The sequence below is a fragment of the Acromyrmex echinatior genome, chromosome 6 (genome assembly GCF_024713525.1).
Source record: "Acromyrmex echinatior isolate Ae372 chromosome 6, ASM2471352v2, whole genome shotgun sequence".
Taxonomy (NCBI): domain Eukaryota; kingdom Metazoa; phylum Arthropoda; class Insecta; order Hymenoptera; family Formicidae; genus Acromyrmex; species Acromyrmex echinatior.
The window spans coordinates 14,693,496-14,719,614 of record NC_141857.1 but is presented as its reverse complement, the minus strand read 5'-3'; the positions used below and the strand labels follow the sequence as shown (position 1 = coordinate 14,719,614).

Below are 26,119 nucleotides of genomic sequence, written 5' to 3'. Positions count from 1 at the left end.
GGTTACAAATGAATCATTGAAAGTATTGCCCAGCTACTACTTTTTCCCATCTTTCTGGCAGAGCTCGTATACCATCACGATAAAACTGTTCACTTACTGCTGGAGCCATCTGTTGACAAACAGCGGGAACTTAGTTGCGCACCTAATATATATATATATATATATATATATATATATGTATATAATTACTGTTTCTTTCTTTCAAAAATTTAATAAATGACAGTATTAACTTATTAGATCAATTTCAATTTCATTTAAAGTCGGTCCGCGTGAGCTCCCATATAACCTTCGTAAGCCCTTGCGAGGCCAGAATCTAAATTTCTGTTACAAATTATTATCCATTCTTTCCTTATGATCATTTTCAATCATCGCACAATCTGATCTCTGATCCCCGAGTAAATTGCTTAAATGCATTGATCTAAAAAACGGAGAAACCTCAATTTCTATTACATCGTTACGTAATATAACACTTTTTTCTGGTAGAATAGTGATCTTTGATTATCAATTTTATATCTTCTTTGTTATCTGCCAATTAATTTTGTTATTCTTCTTTTGTTTTGAAACTGAATAGAGTAGTGTCTATTATTTTGAATAGTAGTATTTTATCGTATTTTGTTAATATTTTTGTATTTTCTTGCTTTACATGTTATTATTTACATGTTTGTAATTAAATCTCATAATAATAAATAATTATCTCATGTGAATGTATAAATTGTCATGTTAGAAATCTATATCATCTATTATCATCTTATTTTGTTATCTGCCAAATAACTTTGTTATTCTTTCAAATATTGTTTTAATGAATAGAGTAATATTATTTTGAATAGTAATATTTTGTAGTATGTATCTTGTTAGTATTTTTGTAGTTTTTTGCTTTACATATTATTATTTATGTTTGTAATTGAATCACATAATGAATAATTATCTCATGTGAATGTATAAATTATCATGTTAGAAGTATATAAATATGAATGTAAATTGTCTACATGTTATTGTTTACATATTCGTAATAAAATCTCATAAAACAATTGCGGTCGTTTTGTTATTTCAATCTTCTTAAATTTTTTCACTCTATCTGGAGAATAAATTCCATGCAGCTATACTTGCAAAGCGCAGGATAAATGCAGTTTCATAGCGCTTTTACAGTGCTTTGCAGGCGCTGCTCTACTACGAAAGAAATTCGGTAATATGTGTTATAAAACTGCATTTATTCTGTGCTGATTATATGCGTTTTTACAGCGCTTTTTGAGCGCTTTGCAGGCACTGCTGTGCTACGTGAAAAGTATTGTAAATGTGCTAAAAAACTGCATTTATTTTTCACTGATTGTATGCGTTAATAAGTGCGCTTTTCATCATAGATTTTAAAAGCGCTTTTAAAGCGCTAAAAAACTGTTAGAGTCATGCACCTGCATAAGCATTTTTGTAGCGTTTTATAAGCGCTGCTGTGATACGTGAGAGCTATTGGCTAGTTATATATATGACAGTTTCATAACATGTATGTTACAACTTTGGCGTAATTCAAGCCGTGTAAATGTGGTCGTTATCGATAATTCATTAAAGCGAGTACAACGCGAGGTAATACGACGCGACGCTTCGCTCGGTATTTGGTTTCATTGTCGCGAATGATAAAGTGACGCGGCTGTCGGCACAGCGAAATTGAATCGCAGATGTGTTACACGCGTGCGCGTCCGCATGTTATTCATCGCTCATCGGACAAACTGATAATTAATATCTGCGGTGTGTACAGAGTTGTGCTATTATTGTATTTATAATTATATTTATAATTGTATTTCAATTACATCGTAATTCAATTGCGTTGTAATTGAATTATATAATTTAAGTTTTTCAGTTAATTCAATTGCTGATCATTTTAATGATAAATGTAATTGAAATACAATGTAATTAAGATACAGTATAATTAAATATAATGTAATAGTTATAACTGTCTAAATTGTAGTTCAACTTTGAAGAAGACAGATTAATTAATTAATTTGTTTTAAAAAAGAAAATGCAATATAGACTTTATTTCTGTTAAGATGTTATAATCTTATTTATCACTCATAATAATTGCTTTCTTTTTGAATTTTTCTTTTAATTCGTAATTCTAATTCAATTACATCGTAATTTGTAATAAATTAATCATTTAAAGGGTTGCACTACTTTGAAACTTGAAAAAAATTAAAAATTTTTTATCGCTTAAATGATAGTTTATACACGCAAAAATATAACCTCACTAGTTGGAATGAAAAATTCGAAATATTTACAAAATTACAGCTGATTCTTTGAAGCACATCCCCTCACGATTTAAACTTTAAACGCATTTTTTTCAAAATTTCTCAAATCGAGGTTCATCAAAACTTTTACAATTTTCATTCGATTTACTTGAAAGGGAATCGTCTTTTTGCTAATTATCTATAGAAATACGTAGTGATTTTACAATTACTTATAAATTATTATTGTTATTAATATCTTTGTGCAAAATTGTTTTAAAAAAATGATTGTTTTTTTTTTCAAATGTTTATCATTATCATAAAAATGCATATTTCTGAAAACTCCTACGTACTTCTTCAGTAAATGTTATGTAGAAAATAAAAATTTTGGGATTTTGTTCTAAATTAAACTGTTTCGTAATAATCTTGTACATATGCCGCTCGCTGAAATCAACTTGTTTCAATCAACCGCAGGCTGCCATTTTCTTTAAATAAATTTAAAACAAAATTTTTTTTGTATACTTCAATACAACCTGTACAATGAGCCTTTCTATACATTTTCAATTTATTTTATTTTCTTTGCACAAAAAATTACCAAAAATTGCTTTCTCTTTAAGGATTCAAAGTGGTATTATCCTTTAACATTATACTTTGTAATTTTATTTCAATTGAAATTACGAAAAAATTGAACTACATTTACAATTCCTACATTAATTCAATTGTAATTCTATACAACTCTGAGTATGTATATTAAGATCTATTTGAGCAGCGCAGTGATAAAAAAAAAGAAAGAAATTCATTTAAAGGGATTCTAAAGATTAGTCATTATTGAAAATAGCATTTATAGATAGACGATTTACATGTCATTGACATAACACTACATCAATATCTCACTTACGCACGTTACACATACACATAAATTTTCATATAATAATTATGTTTTAATAAGACGTCTAAGTACAATTTTAAGAATTCCACACTATTTCTTCATGCAACCTACTAGTTTGTGGATTACTATTTCGTAATTACAGATTGCAGAGCAAGTTTTTATATGAAGCAAGTGTTGTCACGACGTGACAGCTCTAGTGCTTATCTGAAATTCCAAATATATCGGACAGAACAAGATTTTCAGATAAGAGTAGGAGTGGAATATATCTGGAACTCCAAATATTGGGACATAATGGAATTTCTGTACAATGAATTCGACTTGAATTATCTGGAATTCCAAATATGCGTCGAACATAACGGGATTTGCAGGCAAGAGTTGACGTTGAACTTATTTGGAATTCCAAATGTATTTTGGATATAAGGATTTCCAATGCAAGAAATCACATTTAACCAGATGTCCGAATTCATAGAGACATGTTTGGAATTTTTAGCAGGGGGACTAAGAAATCGTAAAGATCTTAATTTTAAAATTTTTTAAGATACAAAATTTCCTGGCAGGATTGCACAGATTATCAGGATAGTTTAATTTTAACTTATATATTTCGTTGAGAATGACTTAAAACAAGTCGAAACGCATACAAAAGAAAATGTCTAACAAAAGAAACAATATAAATTTATATCTAATATTAAATTAACCAACTACCGCGTTGACTCCTACATTCCAGGAAATTTTATATTTTAATTTGTTAATTTTTGAGGAGTCTGATTCTATTTTATTCGAAATTTTTTGTCGTTCTCACCATAGACTTTACCTCACAGACATATACTAATGTACAATTTAATCCAGGAAAGGGTTTTCAAATCAGTAAGAGAGAAAAAAAGTAATTATATGGTTTAATGTACAAAAATTATATGGTTTAATTGAAAATTGGTAAAATTATATGGTTTAATATGTCGAGGTTTCCCTTAAATATCGCAAACTACTTACGGTTTGAAAGATAAGACAATCGTCACGGCATTGCAAAACAATTAATGAGTAAAGCGAGTGGGAAGAAAAAAATAACGAAAACTCGATTACAACTGTTATGTAACAAGGAGAGGCTCCAGAGTGACCCTTATCGATTTCAATTAAATATAGCAGGATTGTAAAGTGTGTTCCTCTGAATAAAAATCACCCCCCACATTTGAGCGTAGACGGTCTAACGTTTCCGAAATATTTCAATGTTAGAGAACGGCATTTCCTTTAAAGTTTATTAGAACGTTTATACTCGAGTATTTGTAGCATAGTGGATATGATACCAATTTCCCCATACAGTACAGAATTTGCAACAATATCGCTGCAAAATCTCTATATAGTATTGCTACAACATACAATGTTGCAGTAATGTTGCTGCAACTTTTGTGCAATATTAAAGAGATTTTGCAATAATATTGCCGCAAATTCTATGCTATATGGGAAGTTATACACACTATGCTACAAATACTTGAGTATGAACGTTTTAATAATATTTTCTAAAGGAAATGCTGTTATCAACTTTAATATTGAAATATCTCGAAAGTAGATCATCTATGCGCAAATAGAGGTTGATTTTTATTCAGGGGAACACACACTCTACAATCCTGTTTCATTGAAATCGGTGAGGGTCACTTCAGAGTCTCTCCTTGTAAAATTAAAAACAATTGCTTCTCAGCATTGAGACACGCTCGTCACACTCATAAAATCCATTAAAAAATTTCTCGATTTCGGGACTAGACAAAGTAGTGCAGGTGCACAAGTAGAACAACTTCTTTTTGCTGTCGCGATTGGACAGATAAGAACGTTGTCATCTATCGATGGCATAGCGAATAAAACGGAAATACGCACGAGAGAGAAGTGGCTTACAACGTATTCGCTGAATCGAAAGAAAATCGAACAAAATCGACCGTTTGCAAGGGTCCCAAGTAAATTAAGGGGACACCCTTTCGGTTTCAAAAAGTATGTCTTCTTCATGATTTTTTTCTAAAAAGGACAAGATACAAGCTACAAGGATTGGTCTTTTAAATGAAAATATATATTTTTTAATATAATTATAAGAAACGTGATTTTTTTATCATAAAATTAACAAAAAAAAGAGCATATAACCACAAGCATAAGTTGTTTTTTGTGACATTAATATGTAATTTATAAATAATTTAGACGTTTCGATCACAATCTGGCCATTTTCAGTAAATTTCAGTAAAAACGCAGAATTTACATTTCACATTTAATTTCAATGGTCCTATATATAATTATAATTAACAAATTCCCCATATTAGCGAACATTGTTTTACAAGATTTAGAACAGGAAATTTTCACGACTAATAATATCGTCGTGCCCTTTTATTTCCGTTATGTTGATGACATTGTATTGTCTGTGCATAAGGATAAAGTGGAGGATATTTTGGAATTGTTTAATTCATATCATGATAGGATAAAGTTCAGTAGACTATTGTGACGCAAATGGTATAAATTTTTTAGACGTAAAACTGATGGAAGGAAAAATTATTTTTGCCATATATAAAAAACTAATTCAGGGAGATATCTTAATTATTATTCTAATCACTGTCTGAGAAGTTTTTTTTAGTACGAAATCTTATCTTTCTAACGCCATCTATCGTAACCTGATCGCACTTATACAACACGAGATACAGATTACTAAAGCCATCTATTGGAAAAATAATGGATTTCTTTTTACTACATCTTATATATATATATATATATACATAATACACATATATGTGTGTGTGTGTGTATATATATATATATACAGGGTTGGCCATATTCGACGGAAAGATGTTTTTTTTTTCAATCATGGGAAACGTCGTTACTCGATCTAACATCTCTGTCAAAAGTTACAGTGTTTGCCAGATCTTTCCGTCGAATATGGCCAACCCTGTATATATATATATATATATATATACACACAATAATTATTATTATTGTTATTGTTGTAATAATTATAAATAAATAATAGATAGTGTATTCAGATGGTGCACAAACAAGAAAGCCAAAAATGACAATATATAATCAAGGAAATGTCGTATATGAATTATTAATACTTCAGTTTCAAATTTGGGAAAATACGAAACAAGTATATCGATGAACTGATTCTGACAGATTTATGTGATGCAATAAACAATTCTGGATGCATTAATTAGTTTGGTTATCAATATTTTTTTCATATTTTATACAATAGACAAAGAAAAATATAAGAGTTTCCACGTGAATTTTGCACATTTATGCACACAAACACGCAACGCATATATGAAAATACATGCACACACGACGAACACGCGCGCGCGCGCGAACACACATACACACACACATGCACACGCACACGCACACACACGCACACACACACACGCACGCACACGCACACACACACGCACACGCACACACACACACGCGCGCGCGCGTGCGTACATACATACGTGTAAGACAAAAGGAGGTACAATTTATAAATAATTTCAATGAACCTTAAGGACATATAAAATGAATAAAATCGTCTAGAAAAAACTCGATTACGAATCCTTTTTTGCAATTAAAGATAATAAAGTATAGTAACTAAAAAACTGAAATTATAAGAGTACTTAAAATAAGTATATTCCAATTGTCATTCATAGAAAGTTAAAAGAGAAATGAACAAATTAAACATAAAAGAAAGGAAGAAAGAGGAAACTCATTTATCAAATTAATAAAATACATCAAATTATATTGGGTCTAACTGTTTGTATAATTTCTCTTTCCTCTATCCTCTTCTTTTTACTTTCTTTTCTTTACATAGTCACAACGTTTGCAGAAGATTTTGTTAATTATATACTCTTTGTTTATTATATATATCTAATAGAGATATAATTATGAGCGAACTGCTTTCAGAGATTAACTACACAAATATAAAAAAATAAATATTATTTATTTACACAAAAACTAATTTCTATATCATATATTTACTTCATCGCACATACTTGAAGTATTTGTGTAAAAAGTGAGACTTTTGTGATTATTTTATAATATATTTCATACATTCTTATTAAAGCATAAATATTATATTAAAAATATTACTTTTTATTGAAATAACTTTTGATTTAGATAGTAAACCATCGTTAAATTTTTTTAACGTATTTCTTTTAAATACGATTTAGAATAGGGATGTGCGGAGAAACAGATTATCCATATTTCGTATTAATATGAACCAAAACACGCAATATTAATACGGCAATATATTGATTGGAAATGATTCGGTATTCGGGAATATCGTTACATTTGTATGTTTTATTATATAGAATATGGATCTGGACCGAAATTGGAACCTGTTGTGTTTTTTTTTAGTGAACCGAAACCGAAACCATACCCAAATTTTGTATAGTTTATAATAGCGAAACTGTAACCGAAAGGATAAAATTTTATGATTTTTTTTCGTTCTTTTTTTAATTTTTAATCTTTATCCTTGTTCTTAATCTTTATTCTGCCCATTTTCCTTTGTTCGAATTACCAATGTTCAATTCTATATTATTATCGCCAGCTCTCTTAATAACCAGAATGTAAATACCTCCAACATCTCAGCCTCAACCATATGATATAAAAAATCTGGCAGGATCGCGAGACATATTTATAATAATGTAAACTTTTTTTAAGATACTAGCATTTTTTTTATTTAAATCTTCCTCACCAACATGTTGCAAGAATTTATTCTAAGTCATGAAATTCAAGAATACATATGTAGACTTTATGTAATAAGTGAAATCTATCCATAAGAATTAAATAAGTTGTAAGAAAGAACTAAGAAAAATATGCCTAAAATAATGTTTACGTAATTTTTATTCAGAATCACGTGATCAATTGACGTCTCTTTTCGATTAGACTGTCTAGATTGAACAGGTGAACACGCTCTCTCTCTCTCTCTCTCTCTCGCTTCCCCTCCCCCTTATCTCTCCTTCTTCTTAATAGAACAAATTTAAAGAATAAATAAAATAAAGCAAATAAAAAAAAACCGTTAAAAAACTGTAATTTTTACGGTTTCGGTTTTCTTTACTAGTAAAAGGAAACTGAAACTGAGAAACCGGAACATTTATTTGATATTTTATTAAACCGGAACCGGAATCGAATAAAAAAAATCTTTTGGTCCGGATCTCTGATATAAAAACGTATGAAGAATACAAATTTTCGATTTTAAAGAAAAATTTAAAAAAAAGCATTAGGTGAATTCACTATTTTATCAATAAAATTATAAATATTTTAGTAAATTTATATATACACAAATGGGAATGAGAGAGAGATTGATGAGAATAAAAAATTATGCATTTATAAACGTTTCATACAATACATTTGTTATTTTATGCATATAAATCTATCAACTAACAAAGACAATGAAATATACAATTTCTTTTAATTTAATTCATGATGACGTTGATCGCGATGTCGTATAAACTGTCCTCGAATTGGCATCATTATTACGTTTATGCGATTGAATTTTGATATCTACGTTTCAGATCCGATATGCTATGATACGGAAACTAAGTTTCGATGTAAATATCGAATATCAAAAGGGATAATGAAATACGATATTTCAAAATATCGATTATATTGGAATATCCCTAATTTAGAATAATCTATAATTTTTTCATAATTTTTTTAACATTTCAAAATTATGTGTAACATTTTTAAGTATCAATATTTTTATAAAATATTAACATATTTTTATTTGTATTTTTCTTAATAAAATTGTATTTTTTATTATTTATATTTATAAATTTTTTATTTTATTTTTATAAACACAGAAAATTTTTTAAAATAATACCCTTTAAATTAATAAATTATTACTCAAGTCATTTCTCTATGATTTCTTGTTTTATTTTATTCCTTGTTTCACTTATATTAAAAAATTTATTTAAATAATTTATTTTTTATATTTATTTTTTATATTTTTTTGGAAAAAAAATTTTTTTTATAAAATAATTCTGTGGCACGTTAATTGTCATTCTAACAATTACGAAGAGTTCTCAGCGATTAAAACCAACATAGACTCAATAATAAAAAAGATATATACTTAAAACGAAATTTGAAAAATCGGTTACAGAAGTACGTATTTCCTTATGTAGTCATCCAATCGCTTTGTCACCTAATACTTTTTGACAGAACTCGTCGAGAACTACAGAGAACTCTAATCAGAACTACTCAGTACTCTCAAAAATTTTCGATGTCGGACTTAGAAAATTTTCAATGATAGAGTTCAAATGTCCGTATCATAACGTCGAAAAATTTTTTGAGAGTACTGAGTAGTTCTGATTAGAATTCTGTGTAGTTCTCGACGAGTTCTGTCAAAAAAAGTATTAGGTGAAAAAGCGATTGGGCCAACGGTTTTCGAGATATGGATACATTTGAACTCTCATTGAAAATTTTCTAAGTCCGACATCGAAAAATTTTTGAGAGTACTGAATAGTTCTGATTAGAGTTCTCTGTAGTTCTCGACGAGTTCTGTCAAAAAGTATTAGATGACAAAGCGATTGGATGACTACATAAGGAAATACGTACTTCTGTAATCGATTTTTCAAATTTCGTTTTAAGTATATATCTTTTTTATTATTGAGTCTGTGTTTTAATCGTTGAGAACTCTTCGTAATTATTAGAATGACAATTAACTTGTCACAGAACTATTTTTTCCAAAAAATTTTTTTAAAATTATTTAAAAATTGTTATTAAATGAATTTTGCATTAAAAAATATAGAGAACTCTTCGTCTCGTTAAAAGGAAGCAGGAACTCTAATCAGAACTATTGTATCTAAAATTGATTTTTCAAAAATTTTTAATTTTTTTTTGATTTTTCAAAATTTTTTTTTATGCATCAGGAACTCTAAGTATTCACGAAATGAAGCTATTGAGCCACTCAGAACTATTCGATCTCGATTTTCGATGAGAAGTTAGCACCCCATTTTTTAAAAATTATTTAAAAATAATTATTAAGCGGAACTCTTGTTATAAATTATATAGGACTCTTATTTATTTATATAGAACTCTCTCGTCAAAAGGAAACGGGAACTCTAATCAGAACTCCTGAGTACTATAATAGTTGGGATGCTAATTTCACATACCCGAAGTATAACTCGGCCCACTTTTTCAAACATGTATTACACTAATATTGTATAATATAATTTCTCTCTCTCTCTCTCTCTCTCTCTCTCTCTTTCTCTCTCTCTCTCTCTCTCTCTCTCTCTCTCTCTCTCTCTCCCTCTCACTTACTTTGCAAAAATTCACTGTCTTCGTACCGTCGTTACTTGACGGATAAATTTCGCCCGAGTTGAAATTTTGCTTCTACTTTGAATCATATTTTTAGGATGTATGTAGACTTTTAAAGATTTATAATTAGGACATATGTAGACTCTAGATTTATAATAGGTTCTAATTTAATTGAGCTCTTACGTTGAGTAAATGGCAGTTATAAGAAAATTTTTTTATTGTAGGTTCAAAAGAAATTTTCTGAATAGAAGATTAAGTAATATTAAAAGAGGTCCTATTTGATTTCAAGCATCAAAAGATTTATAAGATTTTAATTGAAGAATTTCAAAGTAAGATTAAAATTTCGACTCGCACCACGACCGTGAAGAAGCAATACGAAGACTTCACATTCCCATCTGACAAATTTACGTTTCAAGTAATGAAATAAAAGTTTGTTTTTCTTTTAAAAATAATATCTAAAGAATTGTAACACTTTCATCACTGATTTACTTATGAATTTAATCGATACTCAAGTCAATACCACATAAATGATTTACGAAGAACGATTTACGAACTATTCTATCGATTTATTATTCTTAATTAATATCGATTAATTATTTAACTCGAAATCATTAGAAATAAGAAACGCGTTATACACAACATACACACATACACAATCCGACGTGAAACCTGAACTCGATGAGCTCGATGACAACAATCAAGCAGGTTAGATTTTACGGACAGAATTAAGAATAACATAATAGAAATCTGATTTATTGGCCACTTGTAATTGTTGGTAAGTCAGGCTACGACTAGAGGCTACATTAGTTACAGTACGCTACAAAAGCAGGCATTATTGGTATCGCGTCGCAGCATGTTCCAGCATGCTCCAACGTGCACTAGCATGCTTCTGCCATAACTCCTATTCACTTTAACGAGCCCGTTAGAACGAATCTTACGATTCAGCGTGAGAATAATCTCGAAGCACACATTTGTAATGTCAAATGAATCAATAATGCCTACTTGTAGCCAATGTCAGATCGTCAATTATCATAATTACTTTTGGCAATGTTTACTAATATTGAATAATCTAGAATTATTCAACTTTGAAATTAAATTTAATATTAATTTAAAAAAAAATTAAATTTTATTTTTTTTAATTGAATTATTTGCGAATTAAAAGAATATTCCTCGAAATGTAATATTTGGTTGCCCTGAAAAGGGCAAATTAATTATTAATTGCTCTGAAATGGACACTTTTCGGACATCTTGATCTTCTTTTTTATAGTAAATGCTCAAAGTGTCCACCGTCCATTGTGATACAAGCTCTTATCCGTCTCAATAAATTTGTCTGCATTCTTTTCATAACGTCGTTGTCGATGGACTAAATAGCATCGTGTAGCTTGTTATTCTTTCACGTTCTCGGGAAGCTATCTATAAATTTTTGTCTTACAGTATCCCCAAAAGAAAAAAATCCAAAAGTTGAGGTCCGGGAATTTTGCTGATCAACATATCGGATCCATCCAACGTGCGAAAAATTGCTGGTTTAAAAAGTTCGTAACAATTTTGGTATTTGTGAGGACCAGTCTTGTTGAAATATTATTTTATTTCGATCCAAGAGTGGTACGTCTTCCAAAAAATCTGATAGATTTTCTGTCAGAAATTGCACATATGATGCGCCATTTAGCCTTTCTGGGAGGATTACTGGGCCCAATATTTTTGTTCCCATAATCTTAGCCCAGACATTCAATTTCCAATGAATTTGGAAATTTCTAAGCCGCGTCATTCGCGGATCCTTGTCGTCCCATAGGTGCATATTATGCGAGTTCAGAACTCTTTCTCGTATAAACAGCGATTCATCGCTAAGTACATCGCTATTACATAAAAAAGAAATTCTGGATCTTCGTCAGCTTTTCTGAGGAAATCCTCGCAAAACATTTTTCTCCGAGTTTTTTTCTCGATGTACGCTACTGTAATGATAGGCGTGCAATTTTTCTTCTTCAAAACATCATTGTACGGTTGAATACAATAATCCGTGCTGTATCTCGAATATTGGTTTCTAGTTTTTGCTCAACGGCACGAAGAACTGTTTCCGTATTTTGTATGTTTTTTTACGTAACGTTATCGTCTTAGAATTCAGCTAGGAACATCCGTACAAGGACACGGGGGTTTTCACCCTGTATAGTAATATATAGAAATAATTCAAGATTGAATTATTTCAAGCATTAAAAGATCCAGTTTCGATTGTTATAGGCCTTTAATTTCTAGTATTATTTGTATCAAAGCTTACAAAAAGTGCCGACGGCAGCCAGTAGTTTTCGTCATTATATGCCGACGGCAAGAGTAAACTTTTTTCTTTAAAAAGCGGCTGTTAAATTGTTAACATATATCACGAAGAACATCTCGCAATTAAAGTCGCACGCAGTCAAAGTTATTGTTCTTTGATACGCTGTCTTTGAGTAGGAGAAATGTTTCGCATGCGTACATGTGTAATGTACGCGTAATGTTTACAACATGCGTACATGTACACATGTTGCAAAAATAAATGAACAATCGCTATCTGTGAAATGGCAATAAACGCTGATCAGTCATCGTTTGTACAAGAGTAATTCTACGCGAAATCTTTCCTACGTGGAAAGTGAAGAGTTTAAATAAAAGGAGAGTATAGTAAGCGTCTGCACAATTCCTCTAGGCACTATTGTGTCAACCAAATGACGTATCTTTTTTACGTTAATGGAAAGTTATAGTTCGCAGAGTATACAATCGGTTTATACGGGATGAATTAGAAGTCCCTCAGATACTTCCTTATAAATCTGCAGTTATTAGTGTATAAACAGCTTCAAGCTTCTAATTTTAAGGCAATGATTCAATATGCTTGGCAAAAATCTGATTACAATACAATAGAGGATGTAATAAGCTACAAAAATGTGAAACAAATATACACTTACATACACTTTAATGTATACACTTTTTGTAAGTAAAAATTAATAAAGTAGATACTGTCCAAAATTTTTGTTACATTTAAGATATTTTTGTTACATTTAAAAGATCCATATTTTTTTCTATGAAACTATTATTTTTACTTATTTATACATGAATAAATAAATTGAATTGCCCTCTGCGTATGCGCTCTTTTTCAATAACATGGCATTCCTCCTACTTAAAGACATCGAAAAAACAATAACTTCGACTATGTGCTTGCGAGATGTTCTTCGACATATGTTGATATACCAAATTTTCATCATTTTATTATTAATAGTACCAAAATTATTGTGGATTTTGCGCACATGAAGAAGTTATTCCTCTCTATCACAATATCTCTAAAACGGTTGAGATTAAGGATTTTTCCCAAAGCAGGGATGTTTTACTGGTGAAGGCGAAAACTGAAGTTTTAATCCGAAATCAGAGTGACACTTAGGGAAGTTTCCTTGTTAGTCGGCTGTCATAGTGTATTGGAAAGTGCGGAATCATAACAAAATAGAGACCAAATCTTCTTGAATAGTGGAACTGACTAATAACATCGTTTAATAATATTTCTGAGGTGCTTTTGCATGATGCATCAAAAACTACTCTCAACTTCGTTGCAGTACTACTCTCTTTAAAGACCGCGTGATGTGGTAGATAGTAAGATATTTTGTCTTCTATTATATCCTTAACTTCGCGCACATAATTAAGACTAAGATATTCTTGCATGAATTTGTAATACACAGCGAATGTCGATATGCGTTTTTCTAAATTAAGAAAACATTTCGCGATTTTCTTTGAGTCAATTGGTCCATCTTCTCATCGTTTAGTTTGACTATGAATCGACCTTCCGAATTAGGACGAATGTTCTCTTAAAAATTCGATTCACACTTTCGTTCGTCAGAAATGTACTGATATTTATCATCAGATAAAATATTATGTTCAACTTCTCAAAATCTACAGAGCAAGTTATCGAATTTCTCTACCTCCATATGACACAATGCAATAGCTATGTTGCTCGAAGATTTTTTACTTGTGCCAGAAAGCATCCAACGAAGCTTAGTCTTTTGTAATACAGGATGTGCCGTACACGCCCTAATCTGACCTATACAAATAAGTTTCCAAAGAGCTTGTGCTCCTATGAGCAAATCAATTTCGTCTGGGACATTGAAATTATGATTGGCAAGCACAATGTTTGATGGGAGTTTATATTCCGATACAGGACTGAATTGTTGTGGCAATTTTTATGTGATTCTAGGAAGAATAATGCAATCAAGATCACTATCATATGCATATATTCGTACTGAAACTTAATGTTAATCATTCTCTTTGACTCGAAAGTCAAATATGATTCTACATATCGACATATTCAGTGTACGAGTATCAAATTGTAATTTGTCCATTAATTTTTCTGTGATGAAGTTTAATTAGGACTCTAATAAAATTCTACAACCATAAAGTTCTCCGTTACGATTATATACGTTGACTACTACAGTTAAAAGAAATACTCTAGAGACTTATTAAGCTGAGTGTATTGAGAAGCTACGAAAGGTGAAGAATCTGAGGACGAAACATTTAGTGAATTCACTGAAAGATTATTTGATTGATTTTCATTCTTTGTTCCATTAGTCTTTGACGAATCAAATGCAATAATGTGTTGTGAGACTTCCCGCATTTTTTGTAACCAAACGTGCAATTCTTTGCCTGATGTTTTCAAACAATTAATGCACAAATGAGAACCCTTTATTATTTCGAACTGTCTTTCAGAAGTTTGCGAAATGAGTCGCAATTAAATATAAAGTGATTATTTGTAATAAACACAAACTTGCTTTGTTGTGACTATATGAGAGCTAGGATTATTGAACTATTCGATGCATTGGAATGAGATGATGATTTATTAGCGATCCAAAGCTTGACAATGCTCTAATAAAAATTCAATAAGATCCTTAAATATGGGTATTGTCTGGCCTGTACGACTCAATTCTCATTCCTTTGCTGTAAAAGTACGACTTAATTTGTAAAAGAATCAAGTTTGCTTACTATATACATAAATAAAAAAAACTATATGTATCATCATGTCATCCCAATAATCTACGGGTCTTTAGGTGCTCGAAAATGTTTAAGTATTAGGTGTTGGAATTAATTCGTAGCGTTTTACAAGTGATGGGAAGTACTTTCATTAATGTATTTTTTAATGCTCATGTGAAATAAATAACATTCTTTCATTAAAAACGCTACGAATTAATTCCAACACCTAATATTATATTTCATCAAGTAAACCGCGCAATGCCGGGCTTTCCTTATGAATCGGTGCGATTTCAAATATCATTCTGACGTTGAGTTTGAACTATACGTCTCTTATTGTCGAAGCGTTCAATCCTAATAATTTCTATGCTTCATCATAATTCGCGATTGTTATATCAAAAGATTTAATGGCATTAGCAGCTTTGTCTTTTAATGAAGAACGTAGATAATGAAACTTTTGAATTAACTATAATTTTTTATTAGTATGAATGAGCTTGTCAAATGAGTCGTGTAATATGTACCAATCTTCGTAAGCGCCCGAAAAGATCGATAACTGTATCTTGGACAATCGAATTTGCGATTCTGCATCATTGTGATTTACGATCCGTTGTTATTGATTGATTGTAACACGCTATCAGACTGTTTAAAACGATTGCTATGCTGTTCGTATAATGCCATTAATTGAAAGTACGACTTCTCAAACTGCGCACGATTTTCCGCATGTGCCGCCTTATGTTCGGATTATCAGTGTCCGCATCTAGAAGTTCAAATCTCGATTGTACTTCACCATATTGTCTAAACAAATCCGCTAATTTGCTTTTCCGCTCAGCTAACTCGAATTTTGTTGCGCTCGGTTTGAGGAGAGTCTAAATAATTGTGAAATCGCGTGGCAGATGCCTTTATGGTTCTTCGTCTGATTTTCGCTTGATTTTCGAAAATCCATTGATATAATTCAATAATGAAATGTTAACTTACGTGTAATCAACAACATACTTCGACTTTAAATGTATAGTTACATATATGAGTGTTACTTATTTTTACTTTGATAATCTTTAGATCGATGACTCGACCTCTGGATCAATGCTTGTTACGCTTGCTTCATTGATAGATTTCGCTTATCCTTCGATATCTAATCCTTGTGCCAATGTGCGAGGAATTTGAACGTGCAAAAATGTCAGAATACGTGATTGTGGCGTCAGGCAATATGGCTGCTACGTGCCGTACGAAGTATCCATCCAAATTTGTCGATATGCGACAGCCTTTCTTGGAGATGATTGATTGCTTCCGAATGATGCTTGTATGCAAAGACTCACGCTATTGAGTATACCACTCGAATCATGTACTTAGAGACCGCGAGACTGCGACGGTCTTGTGAACAGATGTACAAGAACTTGTCGTATGCGCTAATATGGTTACTCTCAATGCTCGAAAGAAATTTGGCTCGAAAGTCCAGAAGTGCTTCCTTGGCGACCTGCGTCGTGTGCATATGCGTACTCTCCATCTTCACGTGCGTGTGCACTAATCGTATACGGTTGTTCTTATAAAATACTAAACTTTTTGTTATATTTACTTTGATAAGCTGCTGCAATAATTTTCAGCGTGAGACTGCCCTGCTCAAATGTAACGGTGGCCTCGTACCGCGCCCGTAAAGGAAAGTACGAAACGTATACGTCGCGAATAACTAGATGTCGTTGTGACAGTGCTAGTAATTTACTACTAAATCAATGCGCGGGTTATTAAAAAGTGTACGTAACATAAATTAATTTTTTTATTTTAAATAAAAATATAATATTTTATTGTATTCTCTGATGTATAACTAACAATTTAGACTCGTTAATATTGGCAAATAAATAATATATGTATAAATAATAAATATAATGTGCGGTTATTGGTGCGGCAAATTAATGATTTAATTTGTTTCTAATACATACAAATTATCTGTTCGCATGTGATTAGTCTCTATTACATATGACTTAATTATTTGAACGTTTCGACTCCTTCCGAACCATCTTCAGCATAATAATTTGTTTAGAGCGTATCCGTCGTTTTCATAGATACATAAATGTCAAATGAGCCTCTTCCAACTTTCTGATTGGAAATGTACGACATGTCTTGAACGCCTTTGTTATCCATGTATAATCGGAACTTAAAAAGTTGAAACGCTTTTTCATAAATGATTTTCGGAACGCGATAAAATTGTCAGAATGCGAGCCACTGCTTGCGTAGCGGTTAGGATAGCTATCAACGTGATGACAGAATCAAAACATAGTGAAAAAGTGCATTCTGAAAGTTGTGCGCCATGAAAGTTTAAAATTCCAAATGGATATCATAAAAATTAGGATAAGTATAAAAGAATAAGTTAGATCCATAATAAGTTAGATAATGCATTTTGTACTCATAAAATAAAATTTCTTTTTCTTTTTTTTACAGTTGTGCAAATGGCAGAAGAATACTTTAATGCTCGGGATTATGGCAAAGTTCTTAGGTAAGTTAATTAATCTTTTGTCTGTGCTTATGATAAAAACCTTCAGTAAACTTTTAATTTTATTTTCTTTAGACTAACTTTGTGTGTTAATAGAAATTGTAACATTTGATTAACCGGATTATTGATGAATATGTTGCGAGAATATGGAGAACGATGGCCAGTCTTATTCATAGATATCTTAAAGAATGCGTTGCGAGTTGCATATTTATCAATCAATTCAAGACTATCTCACTTTGATTCTCGAAGCTTAAGCATCATCCGTTTTTCGCAGAAACTGATTGATTAAGTATAGATATATTATATAATAGGAGCATGTTGAAGCATGCGACGCGAACAAACTTATGATTTCAAACTTATGATTTCTTAAACTTAATTCTTATTAGCAAATTCATAAATTTTACACTTGTATAATAATTGTATATACATATATATTTATTATGTAACGGAGATACAAACTGATTTTGTAGAGAACATGTCTCAATATATAAATAGTTTTATTTAAATACAATAATTATATACAATAATGATGAAACACTGAGTTTATAAAATTCTAATTCATGTTGTATAATTATTTAGATTAGTATTATTATTATTTACACTTATTGTTGACATACCATCAATAAATCTAGTGTAAATAAAACATTGGCATTGTTGAACATACCATTCTTTAAGGATACAACAGGCTGGGTGCGTGCGTGCGTAACGTAGACGTTACATCGAGTGTAAAGAGTTTGGAAAGAGACCCGTTGGAAAAAGGAATTAAGAAGGATATGTATTCCAACAATTGATTGGAATTATGGAAAAGGAGGGAAAAAGAACTAGTGGGAGTGTATCCATCATTTGGACGGGAATAATTAAAGAGGCGGTAGGAGAGAAGATTCCTCAGTCAGGGATGGTGATACTGAGTGTGAAACAAGGAAGGGACTGGAGGGGAAGACGTCATCGAAAAAATCTGGAGACGAGTTAGAGATGGGAGAGTAGGAAATTTCTAGATTGGCGATTGAGTCGGGACCGATGGCTGAACTATCAGAGAATTTTTATATTCTTGGGAGTTTTCCGAGGTGATAGAATGGATACGGATAATGCGTCGGCGCGTATTATTAATCTCCGCGGAACGATGGCGACAAGGAGCGGAAGTACTGCGAGAACGCACTAAAAATTTATTTGTCTTTAAAAACACAAGAAGAAGAGGGTACTGGAATAGGATCGAAGACTTACTACTCGGTGATAGTGATGTGTAGGATGCCAGAGAGACCGTCAACTGTGGGGATGCTGAGTGCTTGATCCATTTCGTGGATTTGTCCGATCCTTTAGTGCCGTTGATCTTAGGTTGATAGAATGAATTACTTGTTTGCACTGACTGTAATCACTGAAAAAAAGATCTTCGAGAATCAGATGAATCCCGACACAACTTTCGCCTCTGGGAACTTTTAAAAAATCCTCTCGAGGGCCGCGGTTTTTATATTAATCTCCCCCGATTACTCGGGTTTCGGTGAAATAGGTTTCATTAACTAGAATTTTTCTCGCTCCAGGATTCGTCGAGATTCGGGGAAGAAGAGGATGTTAACTGGACTCTGTAGAGTGTAAGCAAGTGTCATCTTAAACTTTATGGCGCTTTTTACTAAAATCATGTGCAAGGAGTACGTCAAGGAAGCGCACGTGCAACGGCACGAGCCCACCAAATGCTTCTTCCCCAGAACGTCTCGTGTCACTTTTAGATTTTACGATCGCGAATTTGTGAGAATTGTTTGCGACTTGACCGTTAAAAAAATGTTTTGGTCCTACGCTTCCAAATGACATATTTGTTATTATTTTTTTAACCGCGGTGTCCGAGGGGCACAGACTCGTCCTTTTGGTCCCGCCGCTCGCGCACGTGCACTAATTTTTAAATCGCTGAGCGATTTACGAGAAGATACTAAATTCTTCGCTTTAGTTTTTAACGTGGGAAAAGAAAATTTTTAGTCCTTTCTGAGTTATAACGACTCGATTTGATTGTTACTCGTAGCTGTTTCTATATTTCAATGAACTCCAAATCTCCATGAAAGAAGAGAGTCGTGGGAGTCCGATGGACGTAAGAATATATTAAATTAAAATATTATAATTTAAATATACAATTTACCATATAAAATAAATGTAGCAAGTTTAAAATATTATATTTTTGGAATATATGATTTGATATGATAAAAAATTCCTCAAAGAAGAATTATATCTGTTTCCACGCTTTAAACAGTTTGTTTCTTCTGTTCATGCTTAATTGTCTCAAGAATTTTTTTTTTATTTTCGAATATTCTTTTCTTTTTTAATGTATCATTATATTGTTTTTCTTTTTTATCGAGAAAAATACAAATCGAGTAGAAATTAAGAATAATCCGCCATTTTGTAATTATTTACAAAGAATTATCATCTGAAAGTTATAAAATTCTGCTTAACTCTTATAATTGGTATATCATGATCTGTTAGCAGGTTTCTGTTAGCAATGTGCAGATTAAATTGCAAAAATCAAATGTTTTTTTTGATACATTTGACTATGTTAACTATTATATTCATAGTCTTATATTCATAGTGTCTTGCCAAAAACGAGACCCAATTAGTGTTCCTAGGAGACCGGTAATAGCAGCGATAATGGCAAAAGGGCGATAGTGAAAAATAAATAAAATGTGCACCAAAGATATTTAGATAGCTTTTACCTTATGCTTTGTTCATTTAAGATTCAATCCTTTTCATTAATTAATTAATTAATTTATTTATTTTATTCATTAATGAGAGTGGTTCACAATCATTCAATATCAAATATCATCTATATATTCATATATTAATCATGATAGATCACATCAAGGTTGTCCAACTTCCCTCTTGAAAAACGTTGACAGCGGATGTGACGTTTCCTATAGAGTGGCAACCTGGAAATGGAACTATGATATCTGAGTCGATAACAATACGTGATTCTAATCTTAGCTAAATTATTTCTCGATTTTTATATTCATATCATATTCTCTAAAATTATAAATTTATAATTTATTTTGTACGATAAAAGAGATAAATAATAAATTCATGTTTGATTCAATCAATTCGTTCATTTATTTTATAATTTAACGTACATTTTCTACGTTGTACATGTTTTTTTTTATCTAACATTATATGTGTGTATAAATATTAAAGTTTAACTGAAAATTTGATCGCAACATAAGTACTCTTATGCCCGTTTCCAACGTAAATTAATTTCAATTTACTCTTTATTTTTTTGCTAATTTTTAGAACTAGAAAGTAAAGAATTAGTAAATAAAGAATTAGAAAGTAAAGAATGAAGCGAGATTAAAGTTAATCTACATTGGTGTATGATTGGTAAATAAGCATTAATGAAATATTTTTATTACTTTTAACAATATTTATTTTCATTCTTATCTTTAAGACTGGTATTCATAGTCGATTCTTATATTCAAGATCATCTTAAATACAGACTTAATATGTCACGAATCAATTAGAGGGTTGCTTTGGAATCTAAAGATATTACTTAAGGCGGTCTAAAAAAAATAAGAATGGACTATAAAAACCGGTCTTAAAAAGTTTTTTCAATATAAAACTGAAAACTGCTCTGCAAAAGTGTTTGCGTGCGTATGTAACGTGTGTGTATGTAAGTAAATATTAAATTTTACTGAAAATTTGATCGTTTCTGATCGTAACAATGAATAGTTTTAATGAAACGTTTGTAATTACTTTGGAAAGTATTCCTATGCTTAAAAAGGTTTAAATATAAAATCAAAAATTGATTGCAAAATAAATATGTTTCTCAAATTTTTAGTAAAACTTAAATATTTTATATAAATATTCTATATCAAACTTACATATATAAATTTAATTTTACATTTTATAATTATGTACGCAATAATAAAATTGCACAAAAAAATGAGCAAGTAATATTATATGTATAATTAAAAGTGCGTATAAATTATTGAACCGAACCTGAGTTGTAAGTATTTTGGTATTTGTTACTTGACAAAAAAACAATGAAATGTTCACCAATAATCTGGACAAAACTTAAAAAAATTTGACTTAGCTGTTACAGCCATTTTTGTAAAAGTATTCGCAAATATAAATTTGTATTCATTGTTGAGTTTTTCTTTCATTATTCTTTCTATGATATTTCAGACATTCAGATATTTTAGACATTCTTTTTGCTGTATTATAAAGATAATTGTCAGATTGTAAATTATTTATTTTTTGGCATAAAATATTGTTTATAAATTGACAGAAAATTGTAATAAATTCTTGAATAATTTTTTGTAGTAAATTTGTAGTAAAATTGTTTTCAAGTGTGTATATTCTGAAAAACATGATGAAATATATTGTTCTTCTAAGACATATGTTAACTTTTTAGCAAGTTTTGGTTCATGAGAAATATTCATAAAAACTCGTTCTAAAATTTTAAGAGCATCGCGTATAAACTTGGAAATTTTAGAATTGAAATGAATTACACATTACTCACAAAGCGAGCATTGTTTTGTTGTTACGTACGTAATGTCTAATCTTTTCCTCATTTAATACGAGTTCATTTTTTGTTACCGCAGGTATCAATGGTTCCAGGTATTCTATTTCGTTTTCTAAATTTATTTCTTTCATATATATATATACAGGGTGTCCCATTTTAATTGCCCACCCCAAATATTTCGAAAACTGCACATCCTAGAAGAAAAAGTTTTAGACAAAAGTTGTAGGGTTTCGAGGGGGGCATCCAACAGTGACCTTGACCATGACCGTTACCATGGCCGTCAAGGTCATTTCAAGGTCAAGTCAAAATTTTCAAATGGAACGCCCCTTTTTTCACACCGCAATTGGAAAGAGGAAAAAATTTTACGTCCGAATATGACCTTGACCGTGACCTCAATGTCAAGATCATGTCAAGATGAAATCCAAACATCTTGAAAACTATGTGCTCTTGCAAAAATGTTCGACACCAAAGTTGTGAGGTTCGGCGGGGGTTACTTAATGACCATGATCATGACCTTCAAGGTCATTTCAAGGAATTAGAAAGAGGAGGAAATTTTACGGGTCTGAATTTTGTGTGATCAGTAAAAGCAAACTCCCAATGAAGAAAACTAATTATAAAGGACCATTTTATGAAAATTAACCCTTACTCCGTAACCCTTTGTTTCGGCACCTTAAATCTGTAAACCATGGTCTTTTAGATCCTGCCTTTTTTAAACGGTAAAAATGCTTTGAAAAATCTGCAGAAATTCATGGAGCTTCTTAAAACCCTCAACTACAAATCCCAATTAAATATTTCGGGAAAAATAATTTTTTTATACATTTCTTATTTGAAAAAAGTGGAAAAACCTATGGAAAAATCACTTGTTCTTGCGGCAGGGTCTTGTAGACCTTGGATTACAGGTTAAGGGTTAAAGATTTACCTTCGACATTAGTGTTAACCGATGTGTACGGCGTGGAGGTCGTCGAATGGATTTCACACGTCATTGGCCCTGAAAAAGACCGATATTAGTCAGCAGTTGTTGGACCATGTAAATAACTGAATGCCAACAAAGGCCAGATGTAATTAAGCATCCAGCCAGTTTCCTTTGTTCACTTGAATAACTGAAAGATTCTTATTTTTCATGCGGAAGGCAGATTGTCATTTGTTTTAGTAGTACCTGAAAAGTTGTCAATTTCTATTTATGTAATCCATGTTTCGTTTTAGTTTCTTTTATTCACTTGAATAACTGGAAGATTCTTAATTTTCATACGGAAGGCAGATTGTCATTTAATCTAGTTATACTCAATGTTTATTTCATAAAGTAAGAAATTTTGATGTTGTCTCGAGCAATAACAAGATCTTTGGATTTCTGTTGTTTGTAGTAGTTTAACGGTTATTTTAGATTTTTTTCTGTCTTTTTTTTCTGTAAACCGTAATCATGGGCGATTATCCGCCTAATGAAATTGTTGATATGATTCGCCAAGTTGGTCGAGCTGAGCATAATTATTCACTAGCAGCGCGCTTTTATGCTGAAAAATATCTGAACAGGCGTCATCCTGATAGGAAGACTATAAAAAGGCTTTGCACCAGAGCTGAGAACGGAAGTCTAAAAAGAGAGCGACGAAAATCAGGTGTTAGTGAAGAAAATCTGTAGCTGTTGTGGCAGCTGCTATTGTGGATCCTCATATGTCAACAAGAGAAATAGAAAAAAGGCATGATATCCCAAAATCAACGACCAATCGAATCCTGAAGGCTCAAAAATTCCATCCCTATCACATTCACAAATTCAAAAATTAGAAGAGACTGATTATCCTCGACGTTTAGCTTTCTGCAACTAGGTGCAAGGCCAGGTGGAAGCAGATCCAGCATTCGTTGCAAAGGTACTGTTCAACGATGAAACCACCTTCACCAATAGAGGTGACGTTAATAGGCATAATATGCATTATTATGCAGATGTTAATCCACACTGGAAAAGACATAAGAAGTTCCAACGTCAATGGTCGCTTAATGTCTGGGCTGGCATTGTGGATGATTACATTGTGGGACCATATTTCTTTGAGGAAAATTTAAATGGTAATAACTATTTAGATTTTGTTCGAACTGAGTTACCAAATCTTTTAAGAAATGTACCTCATAATATTCAGGAAATAATGTGGTTCCAGCAAGATGGGGCCCCGACACATCGATCTCGACAAGTAAAAAATTATTTAAATGAGCGATTCCCAAACAGATGAATTGGTCTGGGAAGTACTACGCAAATTTGGCCACCACGATCACCGGACTTAACTCCTTTGGATTTCTTTCTTTGGGGATATCTCAAAGAGAAAGTCTATAAAACGGAACCCACAACAATGGAAGATATGAAGGACAGAATTCGAAGAGCATGCCAAGATATTCCTCCAACTTTTCTTCAAAATGTAAGAAATTCCTTCCAAAGAAGAATTAACAAATGCATGGAAGTGAATGGAGAGGCATTTGAACATTTAAAATAGATCCCTGAACTTGATTGATACATCTTGCCATGGTTGTTTGGGCATTTCCTAACTTATTCAATTTCACTATTAGATCTTACCTTTATTGGTTGGGTTGTACACTTTATTTTGCCTTTGATGGCTGGATATTGTGTAAATTATCCAGATTCTCCTTTACATCTTGCCTTTATTGGCTGGATTATTCATTACATTTTGCCTTTGTTGGCTGGATGCTCCATTACATCTGGCCTTTGTTGGCTGGATGCTTCATTACATCTTGCTTTTGTTAGCATTCAGTTATTTATATGGTCCAACAACTGCTGACTAATATCGGCCTTTTTCAGGGCCAATGACGTGTGAAATCCATTCGACGACCTCCACGCCGTACACATCGGTTAACACTAATGTCGAATGTAAATCTTTAACCCTTAACCTGTAATCCAAGGTCTACAAGACCCTGCCGCAAGTGCAAGAACAAGTGATTTTTCCATAGGTTTTTCCACTTTTTTCAAATAAGAAATGTATAAAAAAATTATTTTTCCCGAAATATTTAATTGGGATTTGTAGTTGAGGGTTTTAAGAAGCTCCATGAATTTCTGCAGATTTTTCAAAGCATTTTTACCGTTTAAAAAAGGCAGGATCTAAAAGACCATGGTTTACAGATTTAAGGTGCCGAAACAAAGGGTTACGGAGTAAGGGTTAATTTTCATAAAATGGTCCTTTATAATTAGTTTTCTTCATTGGGAGTTTGCTTTTACTGATCACACAAAATTCAGACCCGTAAAATTTCCTCCTCTTTCTAATTCCTTGAAATGACCTTGAAGGTCATGATCATGGTCATTAAGTAACCCCCGCCGAACCTCACAACTTTGGTGTCGAACATTTTTGCAAGAGCACATAGTTTTCAAGATGTTTGGATTTCATCTTGACATGATCTTGACATTGAGGTCACGGTCAAGGTCATATTCGGACGTAAAATTTTTTCCTCTTTCCAATTGCGGTGTGAAAAAAGGGGCGTTCCATTTGAAAATTTTGACTTGACCTTGAAATGACCTTGACGGCCATGGTAACGGTCATGGTCAAGGTCACTGTTGGATGCCCCCCTCGAAACCCTACAACTTTTGTCTAAAACTTTTTCTTCTAGGATGTGTAGTTTTCGAAATATTTGGGGTGGGCAATTAAAATGGGATACCCTGTATATATACCATATATATGTATTTATTTAGATTTATTAACTGAGATAGAGCAAATCCGAATCCCTTATTATCTTCTTCACAGTTTGCATTTTCTATTGAGTGCTTAGATGTATAATGGCAAATAAGTAATGTCTTAAAAGTTCCTTCGAATTGAGCAGGACTTGTTCGTATTTGCACCATTACT

The 26,119-nt window shown here is 31.8% G+C and overlaps 1 long non-coding RNA gene across 14 annotated transcripts in view; it reads left to right on the top strand.

The window, feature by feature from the left end:
* The window catches only part of LOC105154614 (uncharacterized), a 146,836-nt gene that overhangs the window by 48,305 nt on the left and 72,412 nt on the right, over positions 1-26,119 (top strand). For 8 of the 14 annotated variants that reach the window (XR_015545301.1, XR_015545310.1, XR_015545303.1 and 5 more), the window contains exon 2: positions 17,749-17,803. The exons of 2 other annotated variants lie outside the window; for them this stretch is intronic. This is a non-coding gene — a long non-coding RNA (uncharacterized LOC105154614). Of the gene's footprint in view, positions 1-17,748; positions 17,804-17,875; positions 24,496-26,119 lie in introns of those variants that run through there. 4 more of the 14 variants (XR_015545309.1, XR_847210.2, XR_015545307.1 and 1 more) reach the window with 4 other exon arrangements.